At 38.9% G+C, this 26,170-nt stretch overlaps 1 long non-coding RNA gene across 1 annotated transcript; it reads right to left on the bottom strand.

The window, feature by feature from the left end:
• Positions 1-26,170, bottom strand: LOC141370298 (uncharacterized). The gene is made up of 3 exons (XR_012374202.1): positions 26,101-26,170; positions 1,806-1,879; positions 1-175 (listed from the first exon to the last, which is right to left on the bottom strand). It is a non-coding gene; the product is annotated as an uncharacterized lncRNA (long non-coding RNA).

Here is a 26,170-nt window from a genome sequence, read left to right as displayed (position 1 = left end):
ACAAGATGGGAGCTGCCAGCAGTCCTGGTATTAAACCACAGCACCAGCTTCCAGTCCTCCTTTAAGTGAGGTAGCTTGCGATGGACTAGCCTAGGGTAACTGTGCCAACTTACAGCTGCCCTGTCCTGTCTCCCTGCCAAATGGACTCAGACATCAAGCAAGTAGTTTCACAAGCCTGCAAGGAATGGATATTTATAAAGACAAGTTATGTCGTGGTCATATTCACATAGCATCACCATCAACTCAGCATCCAGGCAAACCAGAACCATATCTTCTGTGAACAATTGGCTTTACTTAATGCAGGATGCTAGGAAGAGAGACACATGGGGAAAATGAGGAGTAGGTAGGTCTGACCAACTTAACCAAATAGAAGCATATAGCCTTTTTTTTTTCTTTTTCCTTTCTTCTCTCTCTCTCCTTTTTACATAGGGTCTTTGTCAGAGGCATTTGACATACAGTGGAAAGAGCATGCATCTTAGAATTAGTGGACCTTGTCCTTGGTTCAGTTTCTGTACTTACTGGCTTTGAGTCCTTGAGCAAGTCCCTTTCTATCTCTGGGCCCTGTTTCCTCATTTGGAAAATGTCAACTTCATTGAGTTATATGAGTTATATTGAGCATTATAAAGAGATAATGGATGTGAGCATCCTTTGTAAAATGTAAACTATATTGCTCTTTTTCAAACTGGGAGATGCCTCAAAGCTGTTCAGCATATTGTATTCAATTCATATGTAAAGAATGTTAAAGAGAAATATTACCAAATCAGGAAGAATTGCTTGTGTTAATAAACAGTATGAGAAAAATTTTGCTAATACTTAAAATTCTTCTTTGTGTATTAATCTACTAGTCAAATTTTACTGAGCATATCACCACCATCAAAAATATTTGAGTGCCTACCATTCATTTATTTGGTAGACATTTGTCAAGTGCTCAAGTGCAATACACTAGGTTAGCCCCTATGAGTGAACTAGTAAGGAAAAAGGAGAAGAGAATCCACATTCAGAATTATATAGTTATAATAATTCAAGGCTATGAAGTGGATAAGTGTTAGATGAGTAATTTCTAGAATCATAGCATATCACACCTGGATATCTTTATGATACCTCACCCCTTTTAACTCTTACCAAATGCATGAATTCTGCCTATACTCTTATAACTAAGAACTCACTCCATGGGGGGAATTTTATCTCAATTAGATCTAGTTGTTAGAAAACTCTTCTTTATAGTTACCGCTTGGGCCTCTTGCAGCCACACAACTAGCTTCCTCATCCACATGATCACCACTTGGATATTTAAAGATGGTCTTCATGCCTCTTTTGTCCAGGTGATAGAGTACCATTCTTCAGATCCCATTGTCCCTTCCTTTTGCCATCCTGCTTTGTCACTTGTGGGTCTGCCCAGGTTTCTGGTGTCCTACTCAATGTGTCACATTCAACCTGGCCTCAGAATTCCAGAGTGGTTCCCACAGGGCATAATAGAATGGGACTCTGAGCTCTGTGTTGAAGGTTCTCATTGGAATTTACAATCCTAGAGATCATTAGCAAACCCTCATTTTGTTTACATGTAGTATATCTCTCTTTCATGTAGCCACATGCTCTCATTGCATATTTGTGAAGTTTGCTTTTGAGAACCAAGTTCACAACCTCACAATTATATTTACTACATTTTATTTGTTGATGTTGTCATAAACACCTATCTCTAATACAGGTCATTCCTAATATAGTACAGTCCCTACCAGGATCAAGGGAAGAATTATTCAAGGGTTATTGCATAGTATGTAAGTCATGCATTGATTCTGAGAGTTTACCTGTGATTCACTTTTAATCACTTCCCACAGTTGTATTTATGATGTCATTGTCTCCCATTTCCCACAGAAGTGGCCTGAGAATAAAAAACATTTGATTTACCCACAATCTTATTAAGATTTTGAATAACCCTTCCCTCCAGGAGTCAAAAAAACAATAAAAAGTAGACATAGGAGCCAGTTAGGGACAGGAATATTGGTTTTTATTGTTGATAATTAAATTCAAGTATGTGGTATGGTGCCAGCCAAGATTGTACTGCCTGTTTGCCAGTTGCACAGTAGAGGTGTTCTGCTCGCATGAGCTTACCTGCATCATGGCAACTGGAACAAAATATAAAATCAGGCAAGCAAATGGGCAGTACACAAAGAGAGCCCAGAGGGGCAGACCTTCACACAAGAGGGCCAGAGTCCAATTTCCCACATCATATTCACCTTTCCCCTGAGGTAAGTAAAGGTGCTACCTCTAAAGAGTGACCTAGTCCATTTTCTGAGCCAAAGAGGCATACTAAACAAAGGAGAGAATGGTTCCCTGAACAGTTCTTGCATTCACAAATAGGTGCTGAGTTCCATTACCCCTATCTGCTGCAGGATGAGCTGGCTTGTGTGGGTGCAGGTACCTCTTCCATGGTGACCTACCTGTCTGCACACAAGGCCCTATGGCCACGCCTGTTTGTCCTTGGCCTTGTGAGTTTTTGTCTTAGGGGCTAATGGTCCAACTGTCAGCTTAAGAATTACTCACATCCTTCCCAGCACACCATTGCCTTCCCTTGGAATCTCACACTCTATAAGGGCTGGTGTTACTCTATGTCAGACACCTGGATGTGGAGAGAAAATCAGCCTTATGGGTTTGCTTTTCTCTCCCTGAAGTCCTTGACTCCAAGTTGTGCTGCCCTGGGTGTGAGCTGAGAGGAGCAAACTGCTGGCCAGAGAAGATGAGCATTGCTGTTGACATGACCCTTAATCCCACTCCGGGGGAGGGGGGCGGTTAGAGTTATACGTTTATATTCCTTTTTATCCTGATTTCCTTTTTACTCTTAAGATCATCTTCTTATCTTCTCATTTCTGGGTACAAATAGTTGTCTGATCTTGTACAAGTTACCTGGAAGCTTTTGCAGTCACCTGTTCTAACCCAGAATGATTAATATATATAATCTCCCTACACAAGCTGTATGTCCCTACTTCTTCACCTTCTAGCAGTTAGTTGGCACCATCCCCTACAAACATGGTTCCTGGATCCATTTGCTTCTATGTGTGGTTGTTGAGGATAAGCCAGGTCATAGAAGCCCATTTACAGTATTTATAAGATACATTTGTACTAATTATTCAAACCCTCCCCATTTTTTTATTCTAATAATACAGCCCCTTATTCTTTTCAAGTAATTCCATAACCATTATCTAATTTGGACTTTTATTTGCCTCATGAGTGAGGCAAATCATCCTTCTGTCTTCCAATTCTATATCCAGAGATAGAGGCACAAAATGATGGTCATTAGCTCAAGGCTTAGAAGAGAGTTGGGAGCAGAAGTGGAATGACACCACACCTGACCCCCAAGGCAACAAACAGTCTACTGCATCCGTCTGCACAAGCTTCATAGGATTAGGACTCTCGTGTGGCTAACAAGATGCTGCCCCACAAGAAGCCAGCTCTGTCAGCTCTAGTTTAATGCCCTGCTTTGGCATAGCTTCTTGAGAAATCCCATCCCCTGAGTAAATGGAAAGAATTATTTATTGTGGGGGAAAATAAAATAAAAATTGTCACCATTATATGGTGACAGATGGTAACTACATTTACGGTGGTGAGAATTGCATAATGTATAGAATTTTCAAATCACTATGTTGCACACCTGAAACTAATATAACATTGTGGGTCAACTCTACTTCAATAATAACAACTGAGAAAAAAAAATCAGAAGATTTGGGTGACATTTTTGTGGCAAAAGCCAGAGTTTAAGCGCAGTGGAAACTAATGGGAGATTAAGCAATTCAATGATACAGTTTGCCTCTATGCAACCTGTTTGGAGTGTTAAAACAGCTCAGATGGATTAAAGGAAAAAGAAAACACTCATTTTGTCCTCATAGAAGACCAGTGAAAGAACTCGTGCTATCTGTTAAAGCCACTGGGGAGAAAAATTTGGATGGATGCGGAGAGCACTTCTGTGCCTACATATTTGTCCATATTATGTTAATGAGAAGAGTGAATTACAGACATACATCCATACAGAGCTTGCAACACTGCGAAGTTTTGTCTTTAATTAAGACCCATATTCTTGCCTGTCTATGCTATATTAGAATGAAAGTATTACTAAAAAGAAGAAAAAGAAAAACAATAGACAACTAAAACCTCCCACCATGAAAAACTCTGCAATTTTGCATAACTCATGCTCATATGCTAAATTATTCCACTTTAATGAAGAGAAAAAAATGCAAAGGAATCCATGTGTTTAGATGACTTGAGTGCATCCACGCATATCCCAAAGCAGCACATTTCCAAAGGGCAGAGATAGCCTCATGCGATGCCTCTTTTCTTTGTTTAATCTCCTCATTCTCAAAGGAGATGTGCCCAAGTTCTCTCTCTCCCACATTGCTTTCAAACCTGGTCACCACTGCATGCATTTCTAAATGACAAGGCGACTGGGTCTAAACTTTGATATGTTGAGAGAAAATTCAAATTGACAGGTGGGGGAGGCAGAAAGAGGAAGGCACTGCCCAATCCTCCCTCATCCCAAATGTCATCCCTTCCTTGTCCAGGCTAAGTAGGCAATCCTGATGAAGAAACAAGCAGACATTTGAAAGTTTCTGACAGGTGTCATGGGCACAGGCCCTGAGTGGCCAGGAGTGATGGAGCTTGACGTGACAGTGGCAGAGTGATCGAGGCTGGCTCCAGGACATGCAGAGTTTGGTGTATGTCAATTCCAATTCTTGTCATGCCCAACTCCAGAATGGTAACTACAAATGGATAGAGCCGGTGGGAAGTGTTCAAAAACCTTGAAAACGTTCTTTCCTGACCAAGTGATATTGGTAAGCTGCAGTAACCTAGGATCAGTCACCCAAAGTAGGTGCACTCCAGCTAGGGAGGGTCAGGAGGGGGAGGCAAAGCTGGTCACACTGGTTTGATGTGCTTTCCCTTGCTCTCTTTCTTTGTTCTCTGCATTGCCCTCCAAGAAAAGGGTTTCAATTATTCTAGTTCTTTCCCACATTTCCGTGTGTGATTTTTGTGCTGCCAGCATTTCCCCCACCAATAACTTCTGACGACTCTAATTCCTTTAATATAATGATCTTTGCAGCAGATCCTGCAGAATCTAAATATTTGGCAAACCTGCTCTTCTGACCCGGCTGGAGAGTGATTTATAATGGGAAAGGAGAGCTAGCTTCTCTGTAACACTGTGCAAATAGTTTCATAAATATTCCTCTGTTGCATTATTTTGAAATATCACTTCTTTTAAGAGTCTGCCAAAGTCAAATATTTCTGCTAAATAAAAATCCATGGCTAGTCCTCTCACCCAGCCAAAGTAACAGGTGGTAACCAAGCTCACCTGGTGGGAGAGCCCGGCTTGATTAACTCCAGCCCAGAAGTGATGGTTAACTGGCTTTAGGGCATGATGGATGGCAGCAGATGTGTGTGTAATCTTTAGCCTGGCCTTCCAGCTTACTAACAGAGAGTGTATTTATTTAATGGTTCTTAACTCAATACATTGGCTTGTCATTAAGCATTTTTAAATAGCATAAGGACTTTATAAGTACATTCATTTTATAAAAATGCAACAAACAATTATTTGATAAAAAGTCAGTGGTACATATAGGCTCTGAATCTGGTTTCCCCTGAAAATCCCTTGGAGCCTCAGGCACAGTGATAAATCAACTGTGGTGTGACTGTCTGCCTTTACAAATGCCAACAGTCAATGCTGAAGTGGAATGAGAATTCTGGTGTCACAGTGACCCAAGTAGAGCCTGAAATTTGAGAATAGCAGGGCCCCCGCGTAGATACTTTAATTGCAACCTGCCTGTGGAGCGCCAGGTAAGTTTTGGCCATATGTGCTGCTGCATCTCAGTTTCAGCTACTTTCTGCTCTGGTTTTGTCCTTGGTGAGTGGAGATGACCCATATAGCAGAGTATCTCCTTCTGCCTGAGAATAGTGATGGCCGGCTTGTGTCAGGACCCCCAGGCCTTCCCTGGGCACACAGCACTCCTGGTATCTCATCCTTTTCCATGATTCCAGCTCACATCTCTACCATGTTTACTCCCAAGTATGTCTTTCTAACTAATTCTGTCTTCCAGCCTCTCGCCTTACAACGCCATACTGACAATAACCCCTAATCTGCACACATCTGAGGCTGAAGGAATCCTGCTTGTTCTCTGCTGGTTCTCTACTCTGCTGGTGGTTCTGCCATTCTGCCATTAGCCCAGCTTCTAATTTCAGGATGACTTTAAATTTTCCTCTTCCTTTTCTCCCTGCAGTCAGGCCGTCATTCAGACCTGTCAGTTTTCTTACATAAAACTTAGCCCCCATTCTGATTCTTGAAATATTTTTGTAGCTTGCTTTTTAAGTTATGTATTTTCATCATGAACTTTTCAAACAATATGGCAAAACATAAAGGAAGAAAAATGCAACCAGAACAAAAAAAATTAAAAGTAATATCCAAAATCATACTGCCCATAAGTATCTCATAAAATTAGATAACATTCTTCAAGACTGTTCTAATGCACATACATGGACGAAGGGATAGAGAAAAACTAAAACAGCTTATGCTACCCATGTTATTTTAATGAAATATAATTTTGAGAGGAAAAAAGAAAAATAATTAAAAAATAAGGGAATTGCTTAACTTCAGCTGTTTCTTTACCATAAGAGATATAAATACCTAAATTATCTAAGGCTAAAAAACTATGAACTTTCAAATTTAAGAGACTGTGGAAATATTATACTTCTTAAAATTCCACTTCAATTTTAATCAATAGTGATCAAATTCACACAATGAAAGGTAAGTGGGTGGCCCTTTTTTACTTCCTGTCAAGATTCCTTGCCCCACCTCTCAAATTTACTTACCAAGAGTTATCACACTTATGTTCTGTAATCACAATGTACAGAGCATAATCACCTTAGTTCTTTGTATTAATTTATTGCTCACCACCAGTCTTTTCTCTGGAGCTTCTCCATTTCTGAGTGTTTTGATTTTGATTCCACCTGCTTGGTTAGATTTGGTTGTGGAGTACTTTTCTCAAAAAGAAGTTTTGTGCTGCATTCTCTGAGTTCTTTGTATGCCAGATCACACTCTTGGTCTAGCAGCAAGATTTAGCCATTGCAGTACTGGTTTCTGACATTGAACACCCCATGCTCCTTTTACAAGTCACTGTTCTCTTTTATTAGACTGGATTTCATCATTGGGTGATTGTATTCTCATTCCCCCCCCCACTACCAAAAAGGGAGGGAAGGAGGGAAGGAAGGAGGAAAGGAAAGAGGGAAGGAAGGAAGGAAGGAAGGAAGGAAGGAAGGAAGGAAGGAAGGAAGGAAGGAAGGAAAGAAGGAAAGAAGGAAAGAAGTGAAGGAAGGAAGAAAAGAGAGAGAAGAAAAAGGACTAAAGCATCTAATAAAAGGTGCTTGCTAAATGATCAAGTTCTGTCACACTTGAAAATGTCTTCACTTTGCTCCTTTACTTGAATGTTCTTTAGAATGTTCCACTCATTTTTTTTCTCAATATGCTATAATTTCAGTTTCTATTTTATACTTGAAAAAAAGATGCTTATGGGACTTTTTAATGTTATTTGTATTGTTATTAATGTTATTTCATTGTAAGCATAATACATTTTTTAGTACTTTTAACTGAAATTTATTGGTGACTTCCAGGTGAAGTAGACTATTTGCAAATAGTCTACACCTTGAAAAGAAGGTATATTCTTATTTATATTTTTAAAGATTTATTTATTTGAGAGGGGGAGAGAGAGAGAGTGAGCAGGGGGAGGGACAGAGGGAGAGAAAATCCTGAAGCAGACCACCTGCTGATTCAGAGCCCAACACAGGGCTCACTCCCAGGACTTTGAAATCATGACCTGAGCTGAAATCAAGAGTAGGCTGCTCAACTGACTGAGCCACCCAGGCACTCCAAGAAGGTATATTCCTTATTTTCAGTGTTTAAAGCTCAGAATATATCAAATAATACATCTATTTTTTTTTACCTTTTTTTTTTTTTGAGAGCGAGTGAGTTGGGGAGTAGGGACAGAGGGATTGAGAGAGAGAGAGAGAGAGAGACTATTAAGCAGGTTCCACACTCATTGTGGAGCCTGACACAGGGCTCGATCTCATGACCCTGAGATCATGACTTGAGCCAAAATCAAGAGTCAGACGCTTAGCCAACTGAGCGACCTTGGTGCCTTCCTTTTTAATTGTTATTTGAGTCTTCTGTTTGTTTCCTTATAAAGACAGAGGAGTTAAAATCTTAGGCCAGCATATTTTTGCTTATCTGTATAACTATAGCATTCACATTCATAAATCATGTTGGTTTATGAATGTGAATGCTATATTATTGAATGCATATAATCACAACAGTTGTGTATTCATTCTACATTATACTCTTTAGCCTGATATTATTAACATATATATTATATATAAATATATAAATAAAATATAAAATATTTAGGATCATTTAAGGATTTGGGGCTGAATTCAATAAGATATATTATTAAGTTTGCTAATTCATTTTCTTTTTTATTTTGTCTTCCTTGTTTATAGTTGCCTTTTATTCCCCCACATCTTCTGAGTCACGATGTATTAGGTATGTCTCCTATACAGAACTTAGAGTTTTGCTTTAATTTTTCTCTATCAATATTTATGTACATTTTATTATGAAAATTTTCTAACAATTAACAAAATTGAAAGACTTTTAGAGAAATGTCCATGGGTTTTGTTTTTTAATCCAACCTGAAATTCTTTGTGTGTGTTTCTGTGATGCTCAGGTTTCTATCTACTTGACTAGGTTTTAGTACCTAGTTATTTCATCATACACTAATCTAAGTTTCTGTAAAGGTATTTAGCAGATGTGATTAACATCTATAGTCAACTGACTTTAAGTAAAAGATTATTCTTAATTATCTGGCTGGACTTGATCCAATCAGTTTAAGGTTCTTAACAGCAAGAAACCTGAGGTTTTCTTGAGGAAAAAGAAATTCCACCTGTGCACTGTAGTATTAGCTCCTGCCTAAGAGACTCCAGCTTGCTTTTCCTGATGGCCCATACTACAGATTTTGAACTTGCCCAGCCTACCCCACCATCACATAAGCCAATTCTCGGCTATAAATATCTTTATATATATAATCACTGGTTGTGCTTCTCTGTTGAAACCCTGACTGATATGGTGTCCTAAAGGGGGCAATAAATACACTAGCTTATTTTTTATTTCTCGTCCTCCTTTTCTACTATATTATTTTATTCTATTTCTATCTTTCCTAGTCTTATTCAAGTTTAGTGTGTGTGTATGTGTATGAGTGTGCATGTGCATGTGTGTGTTGTAAGTGTTGCATCTGCTAATGTCTTGGACACAAGGGCCAAATATACAATGACTGGAGAGTTATGTGCAATAATCCCTCAAAGATAGTGCATGTGGACAAAGTGATCCAAGAAAGAGGAGTAGCTGCATGGTGTGTACAGTCCTGTACTCCTCTGTGCCTTGCTACATTCAGCCGTTAATTTCCTGGCGGTTTGAAATATTAACACGTTGATAAATATTTTACATGAATCAATGATTTCCTCAGTATTCCAGCACCATGTCTACCAATTTCAAATCACATATGGCCTAAACTCGTGTAACAGAAGTATGCATTGTAGAGGATAGATGATACTTGATTTGTGAACTTTAAATGATAGGCTTTGGTTTCTAGCTATTATACATGAGGAAGTCAGCATACTTTTCTACCTCTCATCTTTTTTTCTTCGTTGCTCCATTTCTATTTGTATAGTTTCTGTATTATTAAAGTGTGTATTATTTTATTCTGTACTGTTGTCCTAATTGCCACTTTTATATATTTACACTTAGTTCTAAGTTTACAGTTTAATCTTTGTTATAGACTCAATACTTAGTACCACTATTAGACTCAGACAAAAGGATCCTTTAGCAGTCTCTGCTCTGGCCTTTTTCTTCTGAATGTGGATGCCATAGACTGAATGTTTGTGTCTCCCCAAAATTCATATGCAGAAGCCCTAACCCAACGGTGCGATGGAATTTGGAGATTGGATCTTTGGGAGGTAATTAGGTTTATATTAGCTCATGAGGGTGGGGCCACCATGGTGGGATTTGTGTCTTTATAAGAAGATGGAGAGAACCAGAGCTCTCTTTCTATCACATGAGAATGCAGCAAGAAGGCAGCCATCTACAAGCCAGAAAGAGAGTTCTGACCAAGAACTGAATCTGCCAGTATCTTAGTCTTGGACTTCCCAACATCCAGAACTGTGAGAAATAAATGTTTGGTATTTAAGCCACCCAGTATATAATATTTTTTGCAGCATCTTGACCTAACAACACAGAGCCCCCTCCCCATGGGGTACAGAATCTGCAAGAGCCAATAGGAGATACCCACCCCAAGCCCACATACTCATTTTTTCATTATAAACCCTAGAGTTGACTACCCAAACCACTCTAAAATCAATTCTATGGCTTGAAAGCAGCCAATATAAAGATGCATTACTTTTAAAAGGAACAATAGTGGGACAGACAGCTGATGTCCCAAGAGAAACTATAGCAGCTTGTGGACAACAGAATGGTATATTTGAAGTCCTGAAATTAAACAACTGCCACTTTATAATTCCATACCCAGCAAGAAATATCCTTTAATAGTGAAGACAAAAATAAAGTCTCTAGACAAAGACTGAGAGAATTTGCTACTTGCAAGTGTGAGCTAAATAAAGACTAAAGGAAATTCTGGTAGAAAGAAAATTATCTGACAAATCAACGGTATGCAGTAAGATATAAAGAGCACAATAAGAAAGGGAAATATGTGGACAACCAGAAAAGCATATTGACTATACCAAAGAGCAATGTCTTGTGTGATTTGAAATACATATCCACAGTTAAAATGTATGATAACAACTAACATGAAAAACATCAAAGATGCTAGACAAAATGGAGGTTAAATAGTCTAAGGATTGTCTGGGAAGAAGTGAAAGTACTAACATATTAGATCCTAATAACTCAACAATGTATTTTGTAATATCTAGGAAAACCACTAAAAGAATAGAAGGGGAAAAAAAGCTTTGTAATGAAGAAAGTAAAGGGAAGAGAATAATAAAAATATTTGATTAATCAAAAAATTTTGAAGAAAGGAGACACAAAGGAACCAAAAGTAGATAATAAATGAAAAACATTAAGATGGTAAATATAAACCCAAACACATTGGTAATAATATTATAAGTAAATTGCCTGAATATTTCAATAAAAGACAAATATTCTTAGACTATATAAAACCTCAAACTCAAATTATATTATACTTATAAGAGACAACTTAGGATAAATTGTGGAGTAGCTTAAATATTAAAGGATGGAGAAAAGATATGGAAACATTAGCCATAAGGAGCCTGGTGTAATATCAGATAAGGCATGAAGCATTACTAGAAACAATTTCCTGACAAAAGGTCTATTAGCCAAGAAGATAGAAAAATTTATATGAACCTAAAAATGACCTCAAAATATGTAAGTAGTAACTGAAAAAAAAAGGATAAATCAATAAGCAAAATGGGAGAATTTAACATGCCTCTCTTAGTAACTAGTAGAACAAGCAGACACAAATTAGTAAGAATCTAGAATCCATTAACAACAAAATGAACAAATATGAATCTAATAGAGAACATTGAAACGAACATTGACAGAATCACAATTTTTTCCAGTAGATACGGAACATTTATCAAAATTTGTGACACACTAAACTTTAAGGTTAGTCTCAACCTACTTCAATGTCTCACCCTTGACACTATTGACATTTTGGGCTTGATAAAATTCTTTGTCATGAGAGACTGTTCTGTGCATTATAGGATGCTTAGCAGTATTCCTGGCCTCTATCCACTAGATGCCAGTATTAGCGCCCCTCCCCAAGTTATGACAACAGAACTCCTCTCCAGATATTGCCAGATGTCCTTTGGGGGGCAAAATCATGACTGATTTAGAATATGTTCTTTTAAAATAGTTTAATGAAGCCAGTGATCAATAACAAAAGATTATTAAAAATCCCCACAGTATGCAATTAGACAATAGGGTTATAAATAACTCATGAGGCAAAGAAATAATTGAAATGGAAATTGAAATATATTTTAAATTGAATTATTATGAAATAAAGCTTATCAAAACTTATGCAATGAAGCTCAAATTATTCTTAGAAGAAAATATATAGAATTAAATGTATATATTAAAGAGAAGAAAGTATAAATTCAAGATAGGAAGGTCAGGATTTATGGCTAAGTGAGATTGGCAAATGTTCTCGCAAAAAGTAACTATAAAGCTGGGCAAAATTAACCAGTAATATTATGTCATTACTCCGGAATTCCACCAAAGTCATATAATCATCTGTGATAAATCATTGAATTCAGGATAAGAACATTGGGATTCTGTGGCATTCAGACCTGGGAATGGGACTACTCCCATTACCCCCTCCTTCAGCAGGTGATGTGGAGATTCTGCCAGGACAGGGTAGGCCATGAGGACCAGCAGTTTTTCTGACACAGTTGAGGAAGATTCACTCCATTTGGGGCAGTAGGTATTGCCCATCTTCAGTGGAAATGAATTCTCTAAGACAAACAAGTGGCAAGGCCAATGTCTTCATTCCAGTAGCCTGAAGCTGTAGTCCTGATTGGGACAAACATATTTTTGGCTGAGTCTATATACATGGTCAGTGGAGACAGAGAGCTCCAAGCTATTTTCACACTCCTACTTACCCTGAGGCTACATACATAAACTACAAGACTCAAAAGGAACTAGAGGACAGTAAAACACAAGGTAGACTGAAAACATCCTGGATTTTTTAATGCCTCATATTTAGGATACTTGAAGAACTCCTATAACTCAATAATAAGATGAAAAAGTCAATTAAAATACAGATAAAATACTTGAACAATCATTTCATCAAATAATATATAGAAATGGCTAATATGCACAAGAAAGCACTTAATACCATTAATTTCTAGAGAAATGCAAATTAAAATCACAATGAGATATCACTATACACCCACTAGAATGACTATAGTCAAAAAGAAAGACAATACCAAGTATTGGTGAGAATGTAGAGAAACTAGAAGCCTTATGCATTGCTAATGAGAATGTGAAATAGTACAGAAGCTTCAGAAAACAATTTGGCAGTTACTTAAAAAATTTGAAGATAAATTTAGTATATGATGCATTATTTCTACTCCTAATAATCTACCCAAGAGAAATGAAAAGATATGTCCACACAAAGATATGTACATTAATATTCAGAGCTGCCTCAGTCTTTTCTCTTTTTCTTGACAAACCCCTAGGGAGATTGATGGGGAAAAAAAGAGAGAGAGAGAGGGCACAAGTTACAAATATCAGGAATAAATAAGGGAATGAAAATACAGATCCTATAGACATTTGAAGGAGGGTATCATGAATGATTTTGCCAATAAATTTGAAAAACTAGATGAAACATTCAATTTAAAAAAGGCAACTCACTAAAAATGACACAGGAAGAAATAGAAAGTCTGATTATCCATTTATCTGATAAAAAAAATTGAATTTCCAGCAAAAGTATCCTTTAGGAATGAAGGTGAAATAAAAAGGTTCACATATGGAGGAATGCCAAGAGATTTTGTTACCAGCAACAAGACTGATCTAGAAGAATTGCTAAAGGAAGTTCTTCAGACAGAGGGACAGGATAACAGAAGAAAACTTAAAACTACGGAAATAAAGGAAGAACAATAGAAATACTAAACATATAGGTAAATATAGGGGGCTATCCTTTTCCTACTGAGTTATTTAAAAATGCATTTGTCCATTAAGATAAAAAATTAAAACATTGTCCTGAGGGGTGTTCACTGTATATAAATATAATATATAAGACAGCTATAACCAAAGAGGGGAGGGTGCAGGAAACTATATTGTGGTATACTTCTTACATTACACACAAAGTGGTAAGATGTTGATTCTAAGTAGAATGTTAGAAGTTAAGATTGTATTTTTTAATCCCTAAGGCAACAAATAAAAATTATATAAATATATTTAAAAACACAGTACCCAATTTAAAATAGAATGCTGAAAATGTCTGAAAACCCCAGAAAGGGTAAGAAAGAAGAAACAGAGGAATAAAAACCAGAAAACAATAAAATGGTAGATTTAAATCTAAACATATCAACATCACTAAATACTAATGGTGTAAACATACCAATTACAAGACAAAGATCATCAGAATTGATAAATATATAACTAAAAGAAACTATAGTAACTCTCTGGAACTATAGAATATACATAGTTTAAGAGTAAAAAGTACGAAAGTCTACCTTACAAACACTAATTTAAAAAAAAAAGGTTGGAACATTTATATTAGTATCAGACAAAGTAGAATTTGGAGGGAAAAAAATAACCAAGGATAAAGGTTGGTAAATTGATAAAATATCATAATGATCTTAACTAGATATACAACTAACTACAGAGCTTTAAAACTGATTACTATGGGTTGAATTGTATCCTTCCAAAAAATGTGTTCAGTAAGCTCTAATCCAAAATAAATGGTGTCCTCTTTTTTTTTTTTTTTAATAAATGGTGTCCTCTTGAGAAGAGGAGAAGAGACACAATGTGACAGCTGTCTTAATACTTGTTACCTTTGGAGGGGCACTGACTGGAATGAGCCATGAGGGATTTTGCATAGTACCAGTAATATTGTACTTCTTGATCTGGTTGGTGGTTATATGGTGGTGTACACTTTGTGGAAAATCCATTGAGCTCTACTGTGTTATATTTTGTGTATTTTCTATTTTGTATATTTTGTGTTTCTGCATGTACATCATATTCCAATAAAAATTCTATTTAAAATTTCTAAAAATAAGTAATATGCCTATTGTCTTTATGCCCAAGTTGTATAGTCCTAGAACCAATTTTAGCTTCTATTATTCTATTCCAAACAAATGAACAATAGGTATGTAGGTAGGTAGATAGGTAGGTAGGTAGGTAGGTAGGTGTAGGATAGATATCTCCAGGGAGGCCTGGAGAGTACTCATTACATGTTTGGGCAGGAGAGAATACCTTGATATTGGCATACAGTAAGAATATCTTCAACAGTTGGCGGGAATAGGGTTAAGTCAATAAAGTGGGCAGTCTGAAGAGAAGGATGAGTAGTTGTAGTAATAGGGGAGGGTTTATAAAATTTAAAACGCTATTATTAGTATGGAAGTATTGAATTACTATATTGTACACTTGAAACTAATATAACACTGCATGCTAACTGGAACTAAAAATTTTTTCAAAATTATTATTATAATTATTAGAACTTGCTAACCTCAAAAGGGACAAAACATAAAACATACAAAAAGGACAAATTATTCAATTGGTGATATAATTGATCTATTTGATTGCTCCTATATTTCCCCTTATTATATAGTCAAGTGATAATTGTATACTATGCGTAATAAAATAGAAGTTCAAAGATTAAATACCATTTTACAATTTTTTAGCAACATGAGATGATTGTTTCATAATTTCACTAGCCTTTTGTCTGCCAGAGATTGACATGCCAAATCCTTTTGTGTCTTTTTTTGATGCTGTGGTTAGAAAGAAATGAATGAACATTAAATAATTATCCCTGGGGGGTGGGGGGATGGGGTAACTGAGTGATGGGCATTAAGGAGGGCACGTGATGTAACGAGCACTGAGTATCAGATAAGACATGAATCACTGAACTCTACCTCTGAAACTAATAATACACTATGTGTTAATTAATGAATTTAAACTTAAAAACAAATAAATAAATAGTTAAAAAAAAGTTCAGAAAGATAAAACAACATAAAAACAAAAAACCTGAATGAACCAACCAAACCAAAAAGCTAAATCTACTGAAATGATACTGTGAGGATATTTAATCTTAGACCAGAGGACTCAATTCAGGAATGGATCTTATGCATGTTTGAAACATGGGCCTACTGGAGTTCACCATACCTGGAAAGTTAATCATTAATTTATGTAGTCCTGCAATGAAGAGAAATGTGCTGGGATATAAAGCATTTGTCACTTGTGTCCAAAGAGCAAGCAGCACCACGGTCAGAGACTTCACATCAGACAGATGGGTGAGGGGAGAGGGAGACAAGAAGGTATTTTTAAAAATAGGAGAATGACAAAATCAAGATTCTTGCAGCTAGTTGAATACTCATTCCATGGAGTGTTATCCACAGGCACTGTTTTTTTGTGAGGGGCTTGGGAAAAGTGGAAGCCTCTCCCTGTATCCAGTACCTAGGGGCAAGCTCTCACCTCATGCTTTGTCAGAGTATCACCTCTCATACTTGATCATCAAAGAAATACCACATACTCTGACCATGTTTTTGGTGTCTTTCACTCAGTAGTTTTGTCCCGCTGGCCAACCAGGCATGTAGACTCAAGTTAAATTTTGCAGGCTTTTATTGCCATTTTGAAGATGTTGCTCTTTATATTAAGTATAATGAGTTTATTGAATAAGTTTATCTTACACTGACATGATCGTATTTATGTTTTGCAATGAGCACCATGGCTATCAGATGTACTCACTGATAAGAAATGTGGGTTTCTTTAGGAAGTTCTTGCAGAAGTCCAGTAAGAAATGGTGCTGGCATAGACAAGGACAGGGGTCAGCAAACCTTTTCTGTAAAGGATGAGGTAGTAAATATTTTAGGCTTTGTCAGCCATATGGTCTCTAGCAAAACTACTCCACTCAAAATGGCCTCAGACAACCTATTAACATCTGGGTGTGTCTGTGGTCCAATAAAACTTGGTTAACAAAAACAGGAGGTGGGCTGGATTCCGCCTGAAGACCAAAGTTTGCTAACCCTGAATGAGGATAATGGTAAGGGAGACACCATGGTTTTAAGAGATGCTTAAGAAGTAAATCAGAAGGTCTTTCTCAGGGATCCGATGTGAAGGGGGGGTGGTGATGACCCCTAGATATGGGTTGACTTCGTAGACTGGTAGTAGAGGCCCTTCATGCTCTATCGCCACTCCCTCTCCCATCCAAAGGGAGTACTCAGCAGTCAGTGTTTTTGGCTGTCCATCACATTTGAACACCTTACCAAAGCTTCCAATGTTTCCACCTATGAATCCTCACTACCCTACAGTAGATGCCCAAAACTTGGTTTGCCAGTTTTCTGGCAGTGCAGGGATGTGACTTAGGCTCCCCTGGTCAGATGTTTCTGTGTGAGACTCTGATTCAGAACCTAGGGACTCAGTTAAGCAGATGTCAGTCAGACTCCACTCTGAAGGGATGGAAGGAGAAATGTCCCAGAGACAGCAGTGACTGAGATGCTAGTGACATGTCCTGACTCAGCATTGGGGCTATGTATGAGCTACAGCCTGGGCCAAGTGGCAGTAATGTCCCCACTGACATAGCCCATGATGAAGGAGGCTATGTTTGCCTGAAGAACCTCCAAACCTGGTTCTCTGGCTCTTCCAGATACTCTGGGAGTCATATAATATCCTCTAATAAGTTTGCTTCTTGAACTAGCCAGACTAGGTCCTGCTGTCCATAACTAAGAACCTTCACTGGTTCCCTGCTTCATCTCTCCCTCATCCCTCTCTCTGGGCAAAAGAGAATTCCACAGAAGTTCCTGAACCATTCTTTCTATGAAGCATCTTTTGGTCTCATCAGGGCTATAAGGAGCAAAAACAAAAAGCAAAACACTTTTTTAAAAACCCAAATAAAAGAATCATTAATAACCAAGCACACAAGTTCAGAGGAGAAAATAGTAAGCTTGAAATCAAGTTTTCAAAAATAAAGTTGATGAGCGTAGCAGCTTATAAGAGAGGAGAAAGGCAGTGCAGGCTGGAGGAAGTCCATAGTCAGGGCCTCAGAAGCAGGGAGGAGACTATGTACAGTTTGGGCGGGCACATAGATCGGGTGGCATATGGATAGGCAAGGCCAGATCATGCTAGAGAGGCCGTGTGAGGGAGGACGTTCAGAGTGCGGCAGCCCCTACCACTGCTGACCTATAATTACTTCCCAGTGCTTCTCCTTCCTGGCCTTTGTACATGCTGTTCCCTCTGCCTAGAGAGATGTCTCCCTGTTCTTCCTGCGGCTAGCCTCAGCTAAACGCCACCTGTTGGGATGGGCTGCACCATAGATCAGGTTCTTGGGGAACCAGGCTCTGAGATTTTCGTGCAGGTTTATTGGAGAGTGCCCTCTGGAACAAGTCCTGTAGGCGAGTGAAAGGAGCAGCACTGGGGAGGGAGAGAAGTGGAACTGCACGCAGCTGTACCAGAGGCCTCAGCCGATTCCGCAGTGGGCTCTGGAGCTTCAGAATTATCCTGCTCCGACGCGAGGGAGTCAGACATTCGTGTCCTCTTGTGGGCCAATTATTGGATTCAAGTGCTCCGGGAAAGGTGTGTTTCCTTGGGTGGGGAAATTCTTTTCAGTTAAGGGCAATTCCACGAGTGTAGAGGAGGTGGGTGGTTAGGAAGTAAGGAAATTATAGGCTAACTCCCATCAACCCATCTCAAGTAGGTCCCATGTTATCTTTTATTTTTTTTATAGCATGCTATTATTTTCCTTCCTAGTGTTTATGATGATACCTAATTACATACTGCATTCCTATCTCCTCCAATAAACTCAAACAAGCATGAGTATAAGAACCATGCCAATTATAATCATCATTTTATCCCTAGCATCTAGCAGAGTAGGTACTCGACCAATATTTGTTAAATGAATGAATGAGTGAATGAATACAAAAATAAAGAATCAATGCAAGAAAGCCGACTTGGCTGACATTGGAGCAGAGGAGCAAGTCTGAGTGCGACCCGGACCAAGGAAGGAGGGGCCTGTATTTACAGCTCACCTGAAGCCCCCAGAACTACAGCGAAAGAGATGACAGTGAATGGGCTACCACAAGACAGTGTGAGGCAAAAACATACTGGACAAGCCTATGTTTTATGGAAGACCAGCCACCTTTGATTTTGCGGACTAATACTGAGGGACTTAAACCAATAAAGTTTGAAACATGAATGTTGACTGGAAGAACAATCATGAGATGCCCTGCAGAGGTTGGTGCACCACCACCAAATCTCTAGAAGAATTCAGAGCACTTCCTGTCAAAGGGTGGTTCCTCTCTCATATCATGGTGCTGACAAGTGGTAAAATTAAATGTCAGCCAAACAACTTCCTTTGTGGGTGAATGGCTTCACAATCCATAATGCATGTTCACACAGCAATACATTAAGGGTAAGATTTAACATCGAGGCTAAGACCAAGTAATTAATCAAAACCCTGATTCATTTCTACAAACCTGTGAGGAGTGCATTGGACTGCATATTGTGGTTGATCCAGAACTTTCTGTTCAAATGGGGCAGACCATATAGCTCAAGACAATATGAGGTGGGAGTGTAAAAATGTCACTAAGAGGGAAATGACTTAAAGACTGAGGCCAGAGACATTATGCCTCATTTCACCTAAACTTGTGCTACAAATTAGAGATTCAGCCTCCCACCCAAAGATATGCTAAAGAAAAATATTTTAATGAAAAATTCAACCAAGCTCATGGACGATATAAACTCCTAGCTACTGTAAGTTTGAATATAAAGCCAAGAATGAAGAAGGGATCTCTTCTTGAGCCCACAGCTCATAATACTGGGGAACAATTTTGGGCACCTAATTGAAGTCTTTCAATTAGAAACAGTGTCAGCAGAAATTCATCCTTTACATACAGCACACCCAGCATGGAGGTTCCCCCCTTGTAGGGTGTTTGTATGTATAAGTCTCCAGGGCAATGCCTATGATCCACTGAATCATTATTTTGGTGGCAAAAGAATAGATCCCAGAAGCATAGTCATATTCCTAAAAATTTACTTTTCTGTGTATGTTGATGTTCCAAGTGTAGCTTTCCAATGAGAGGAACACAAGGCTGTGAACATCACGAGCTCTGGGAAGGAAACTGAGTGTGAAGGAAAAAGGGGAAATGTCTCAGTGAAAACGAAGAAAGGTCACTTTAGAGTTTTAAGTGGGAGGTAATGTAGCATTGTGGAAGCAGCACAGGTTTTAGATTCAGACCCACTCAAACTCAAATGCTGTGTAAGCTTGGGTGTATGATTTGAACTTTCAGAGTCAGTTTCCTCTTCAATATGACAGGGTATTAAAACCAGCCTCACAGAGACACACACAATGCCATGTACTTACCTTCATAATTATGATAGATATTGTTGTGGTTGTTGTTATTACTCTTTCTACCATCTTGCCAACAATATAGGTGTTCTAGAAGTGTGTCCCTCCCCCTCATCAGGTATCCCAGAAAATAGGATTGATTCAGTATTTCTTATCCCTTTCACACTCAGACTAACTTGTGGTGTCCTACCGTCATGGTTTAGCGGTGCCTGCATCTGAATTTCCACAGGAAAATAGCTACCTTTGATAGAATGTCCCCTTGGGACCAAGTCTGTGCTTAACCCTGGAGGAATGGAGAAGAACAAGACTCCTGGAGCTCACAGGCACTGAGGGAAGAGACAGGAAACAGACCTCTTTCTGTGACATGTGGTAGAGAGGGGTTCCAAGGATAGCCAGGGTGTGGAGGGAGAAGCCTGAGGGGGTCAGAGAATGCTTTCTGGAAGATGATCAGTCAGAAGAGTGTGCCTGTCTTAAAGGTTAGCACTAGCTTTGTTGTGCCTCAGTGTCCCAGCAGGTACCTTACTTTATTAAGCCCCTCCCAGGCTCTTTCTCCCCTGAGTCAGAGTGTCTTCTTTAGGTTCCAGGTCACCTAGAACTCATCATGCCTTCAAGAGTCTCCCTCACGGAATACTTACAAATTAGATGAAAAGTTGGGATGATTGAAACTTAGGGCACTCTAATAAAGAGCAATAGTGATGCGGGACTTCAGTGATTTGTCAAGACTGTGTGTAGGGTCCAGGGGAGGGTCACCTGCCACGTAGGCTTTCTTGGTCACACAGTGCCTTGGATAGCTAGTCAATTGCTGGAACATATCATGGACTCAGTGCTCTAGCTCTGGCTTAGCAGGAGGCCGTATGTTGCCTCAAAAACAAAGTTCTCCCCCTGCCAGGGACCCCCTGACTTGGTGGGTTTTGCCTAGAAGAATATTTACAGTGAATAGGGCAGGTTCCACTTATGCAAATTCTACAGTGAATTCCCCAGAGATTCATTACCCCCTCAGCCAGACCTAAGACATCTTCCACATGCTATTTCCAAAAAGCAGGGCCTCAGAATAGACAGGACACTTCCTACCCCAGGCCACCACTGTCTATTGATGGAAGGAGCTCATGACATACCCACATCGCTCATGGTTGTTGTCCCATCTTTTTCTCCGGGATCTTTGCTCTCCCTATGTTTCTCATATTCTGGGATTCTGATATCGCTCATGGTAAGTATATGTTTTCGTGCAAATCAGAGTCTGGGAAATGAATCATCACCCCAGCTTTGGGTGTGGGAGAGTGTGGGCCAGGGCTGGGGGATGCAGAAGAAATCCCATTATTGGGTCCAGAGGCAAAAGTATCCTGCTCTACACACCTTCAACATAGTCGCGTTGGTCTCATATTATAAAATGATAGAGTACAACATGGTTAAATACATCACTGATTTGCCAATAATAGGTATTGGTGTGTAAGTCTAACTGGTGGTACAGCTGCCTGAGGTATTGATTTTACTGTCTAATGGTTGAGAGAGATGTTATCTTGATTAATTAGAAGTCAAAAACAAATGCATCTTCTATTAAATCTCTTGTGGCATTCACCTGAAAAAAATTCTACACGTCTTAAAAATGTCGGAAACCTAAAAGGACAGGGTGAGGAGGGAGCAAACCACCCCTTCCGCCACCTGTCCTGAGTGAAGATAATGTCTGTGAGTTCTGGGTAAGCTGATGTGAGCTTATCGACCAGAAGGAAAGGGGGGTGCCCATCTTTCTCTTCTTTCCAACTGCAGCCTTAAATTCAGAAATTAAAAAGAGAAAGTACCGCCGAAGATAGCACTTTTCCTGGAGTTACGTACTACAGCCTTTCTGGGTTTGGCTGGATGTAAACGTTTCACTTACCCTGCCATCCCAAAGACTGGTAAATTGTTGCGTACGGGACTTCCTCTGCAAGAAGCATTTTAGAAGCGCCCAAGGGATAATTTCCAGAAGCCATGAATAGAGTGCTAAACAATATTGTTCTTAAAGGTGAAAAGCATAAGCATATCATCTGCATGATTGCTAAATTTTGGTCAAAGTATACTTTTATAGAAAAATCAAAGGAATTTTAGAAAGAGAACTATTACTTGGGCATTTTGGTGAGCTTTAAAAAATAATTTATTGACCTTAAAATACCAATCTATATGGTATGATAAACCATAATATAACACAAAACTACAATGAGGGTTGATCTTCTTTGGGATTTGTGAACTAATTTCTATAAAACAATCTACATTGGGTGGCTATTGTTGTTTTTCCACATTTTCCTTTATGATCTAAAACTTTATCCTTTCTTCAGCTTGAACACTACCTGTATCAATGAAACTGAAGGTGAATATACCTGCCATTGTGGGCATGGCAAGAGGTTGAGTTATGAGCACATTTGGAAAACATTCTTAACTACCTGTGCTGAAATGTAACTGCTCTGCCATTTCTTAACTATTTGACATTGGGAAAATGATACGGCATTCCTAAGCCAGGATCTGATTTGTTGTTACTGATTTATTCAATAAATATCTATTAACAACTATTTATTGAAGTGAGGAGAATATAGCGATAAACAAGAGATACCTGGTCCCCGCCCATATTGGAGATGAAGTTGTAGTTGTGCCATTCTGAATGGGGTAGTGTATGTAAAAGGACTTTGGAGTCTATTATCTGTTTACTAACTGTAAAAAACTATTGCTATTTGCATTGCAATTGCTAGTTGATTTCTCTCTTCATCAGGACTAAGCTTAAGCCAGCCTATGTCATGTTGCAAAATGTTTATTTGAAAGTCTAAGCTACAGAATTTGAAAGACTGCCAAGTTCACTTTATTTTTCTTTAAGGACAGTTTTTCTACCTAGGAGAGAAATTTTTACCTGCAGAGCTCAGATTAGAGAACAGTCACCTGGGTCAAGATCACCTTGCTAAGGGCCCCAAGAGGGAGCCTCCCTCTACAGCTTGACTGAGAGTCTATTTTTCTTGCCAAGTGTCAGGATGCTACTCTTACTCTAAATGCCTCTCCAATCTCCTTGCCATTCCTCAATTTCCACATGAGCCAGATCAGATCAAGGCAGATCTTGGCTTGAAGTTAATTTGTCCATTCAACTACCTGGCAATCCCTGAGGTCCCACTGTGGGCCAGGCTCTGCGCCCTGAGTTTGGGATGCAGGAGATTCTTTGGCCTTCATGGGGCTCACTGGTTTAGATGAAGGTCTTCAGAGAAGGCCTAATTTCCTCCTCTTTTGGCAATATTGAGGGAGAAGCACAGAAATGAACCCGTGGTTGCCTGGGGATGGTGAGGTGGGGGGTGGGGGGACTTACATGAAACCTTTCTCCTGATCTACCTACTTCAGAAGCTCTACACAATCAGTGAAAAAAAAAATGGCCTTAAGAAAGCTACCCACAGCACCCCACAATTTATAAGCACAGAGTCAATGATTTAAAGGATCTGATTTTTAGACCTGCATGTTAATTTTATGTGGATGTTTCCAAGGAATTTACCAGGAGAAAAAAAAATATGTATAAAGTGTCCCCAGTTTAGACTTACAATTATCCCTTTCCTTCTAGTGGGAAAGGACTTCATAAGTGGGAAAATTCTTTACTCTGACCCACTGAAATCATTCACTGAAAATAAGAAGCACAAATTCCTCCTTAAGAAGCCGAGACATGCATGAGACTTGCTCCTAGGCAGGTTTAATTTGCACCCCATCATCTATTCACATCTGAGTAAATCTTCACTAAGGGAAGCTCTTAGTCCATTCAATTAATGGGCAGTGACTATAGCAACCTGGGGAACCTGCACTTTTTCTCCAATTCCCATGGGATATTTGTGTTTGGCCATGGTTAATGGCAAGTGGCTTTTGATTCTTAAGTGTTCATCTTCTTGGGCATATTCAATTATATTAACATAATTCTTCCATAGGGATCATCCAGTTGAACCCATTATTTCATGGAAGAGGAAATTGAGGCCTGGCAATGAAAATAATTTTCCCAAGGTCAGTAAAGATGTAGAAAGGCCCATGATAGGAATTATTCCCCTGTGTCTATTAAAAATTCACCTATTCTGGGCGCCTGGGTGGCTCAGATGGTTAAGCGCCTGCCTTCGGCTCAGGTCATGATCCCGGGGTCCTCGGATTGAGTCCCACATCAGGCTCCCTGCTCCTTGGGAGCCTGCTTCTCCCTCTGCCTCTCTCTCTGTCTCTCTGTCTCTCATGAATAAATAAATAAAATCTTTAAAAAAAAATTCACCTATTCTGGGGGCGCCTGGTTGGCTTGGTTGGTTAAGGGTCTGCTTTCAGCTCAGGTCATGATCCCAGGATCCTGGGATTGAGCCCTAGCATCAGGCTCCCTGCTCAGTGGGGAGTCTGCTTCTCCCTCTGCCCTCCCCCCTCTCATGCTTGTGCTTGCTCTCTCTCTCTCTCTCTCTCTCTGAAATAAATAAAAGAAATCTTAAAAAAAAATGAAAACTCACCTATTCTTCAAGACCAAATTTAAATCCTACCTCTTCCAAGATCCATTCCCTGAGCCCTGTTGTTCCCCTGTGTGTGGGCTGTACTTTGTCCTCCTTTGTGTCTAGCTGGCTCCTTCTCATCCTTCAGGACTCATTCTCAATGGCACTTCATCAGAGAACCCCTCTCTGATTACCGAATCTAAATTAGATCTCTCCCCAAATTTTCTCTGAGGGTACTCAATTACTTTCTCTCATAATACTCATTTTTGGGGGTTGTGTTTTGTGCAATGTCTGACTCTCCCATAGATTGAAAGCCCCATGAAGATAAGAATCAATATGTACTTGGTTCACCAAATTAGACCTTTCACTTAGTCTGGTGCCTGCCCCAGAGTAGATACTCTGTCAAATGAATGAATACAAGAACCTCCTGCCTTCATATTGTATGTCTCCATGGGCCCTGGTAGCACTTGCTTTCATCCTCACTTAATGCTCAATATTTCATCACATACGGACTTTTCTTATAATTTCACATATTCCTGTGTTACTTTTTCTGGTAATATTATTTGCTAATTATTAGTAACTACATATCTAGTTATATATCTACACATATCTGTTTATGATTTGTCAAGAACTATCATGTCTTACATTTATTAAAAAAAAATCTTCAAACTATTTTAGAGGTGAGGAGACAGAGCGGCTAAAAGCACTATAATGCTGGGTTGGCTCCCTCTTAGGGCATGTGAGAAGGTGTCTCATACTGAAGGGAATCAGCCATCCCACTCTGAGTTAGCACTGAAGGTCCCATGACCCATGAAATCCCTCAGTCCTGAGTAAATTGGGACCATGGGTCACCCTACATAAAGTCCTTTGTAGATCAAATTTCACTGTGCTATGCCCTGGATCAGTAGTTTACATTTGTAAATTATCATCCTCTGCATGAAAACAAAGTCCATTTTCTAGCTATACAAGTGCTTGGTATTCTAAGGTCAAAATATTAGGTGGTGTTTAAATATTCAGGGTCATAAAAATAGAGTTCAAATGTTAACACAAATTTTCTTTTCTCATTTTTCATTTTACACTAAAATGAAAATCAAATGGTGTCAGGCATATTGATGAACACGTCTTTATAGACATAGTAGCTGATGCCCTCTTCCCACATTCTGAGGAGTCCTTTACTGGAACTTTCCTCCCCTAGGGTTCTGGTTCTTATGCCAACTGGGCAATGAGTAATTTTAATGATATGGAGCTCTATATCTATATAAAAAAAAGAATGTATATATAATCCTGAGGATATATGGATATATATATATATATATATATACACAAGAATACAATTTGTATATACTATATTATATATATTACACTAATAAATGTATCATATTAGTATATAAATTATACTGATGCTAGGGACTGAAGTCCATAACAGACAGCCAGGAAAAAAAGATAGATATGAAGTCAGGAAATCAAGGACAAGCTGGAACCAACAAGGCTGAGTTTGAACTGAGGAGGAAAGTCGGGAATCCATGTTGGTCTCTTACCTCCTCCTATAGACCTCCTGCTTTGATGAGGGGGTAGGCTGTGGGAGAAGCTCATACAGGCACCTCTTCC

The sequence above is a fragment of the Callorhinus ursinus genome, unplaced genomic scaffold (genome assembly GCF_003265705.2).
Source record: "Callorhinus ursinus isolate GAN/ISIS: 27379988/994484 unplaced genomic scaffold, GSC_fseal_2.0 scaffold31, whole genome shotgun sequence".
Classification (NCBI taxonomy): Eukaryota; Metazoa; Chordata; class Mammalia; order Carnivora; family Otariidae; genus Callorhinus; species Callorhinus ursinus.
The sequence above is the reverse complement of the archived record's forward strand: the minus strand, read 5'-3'. Positions and strand labels throughout refer to the sequence as shown.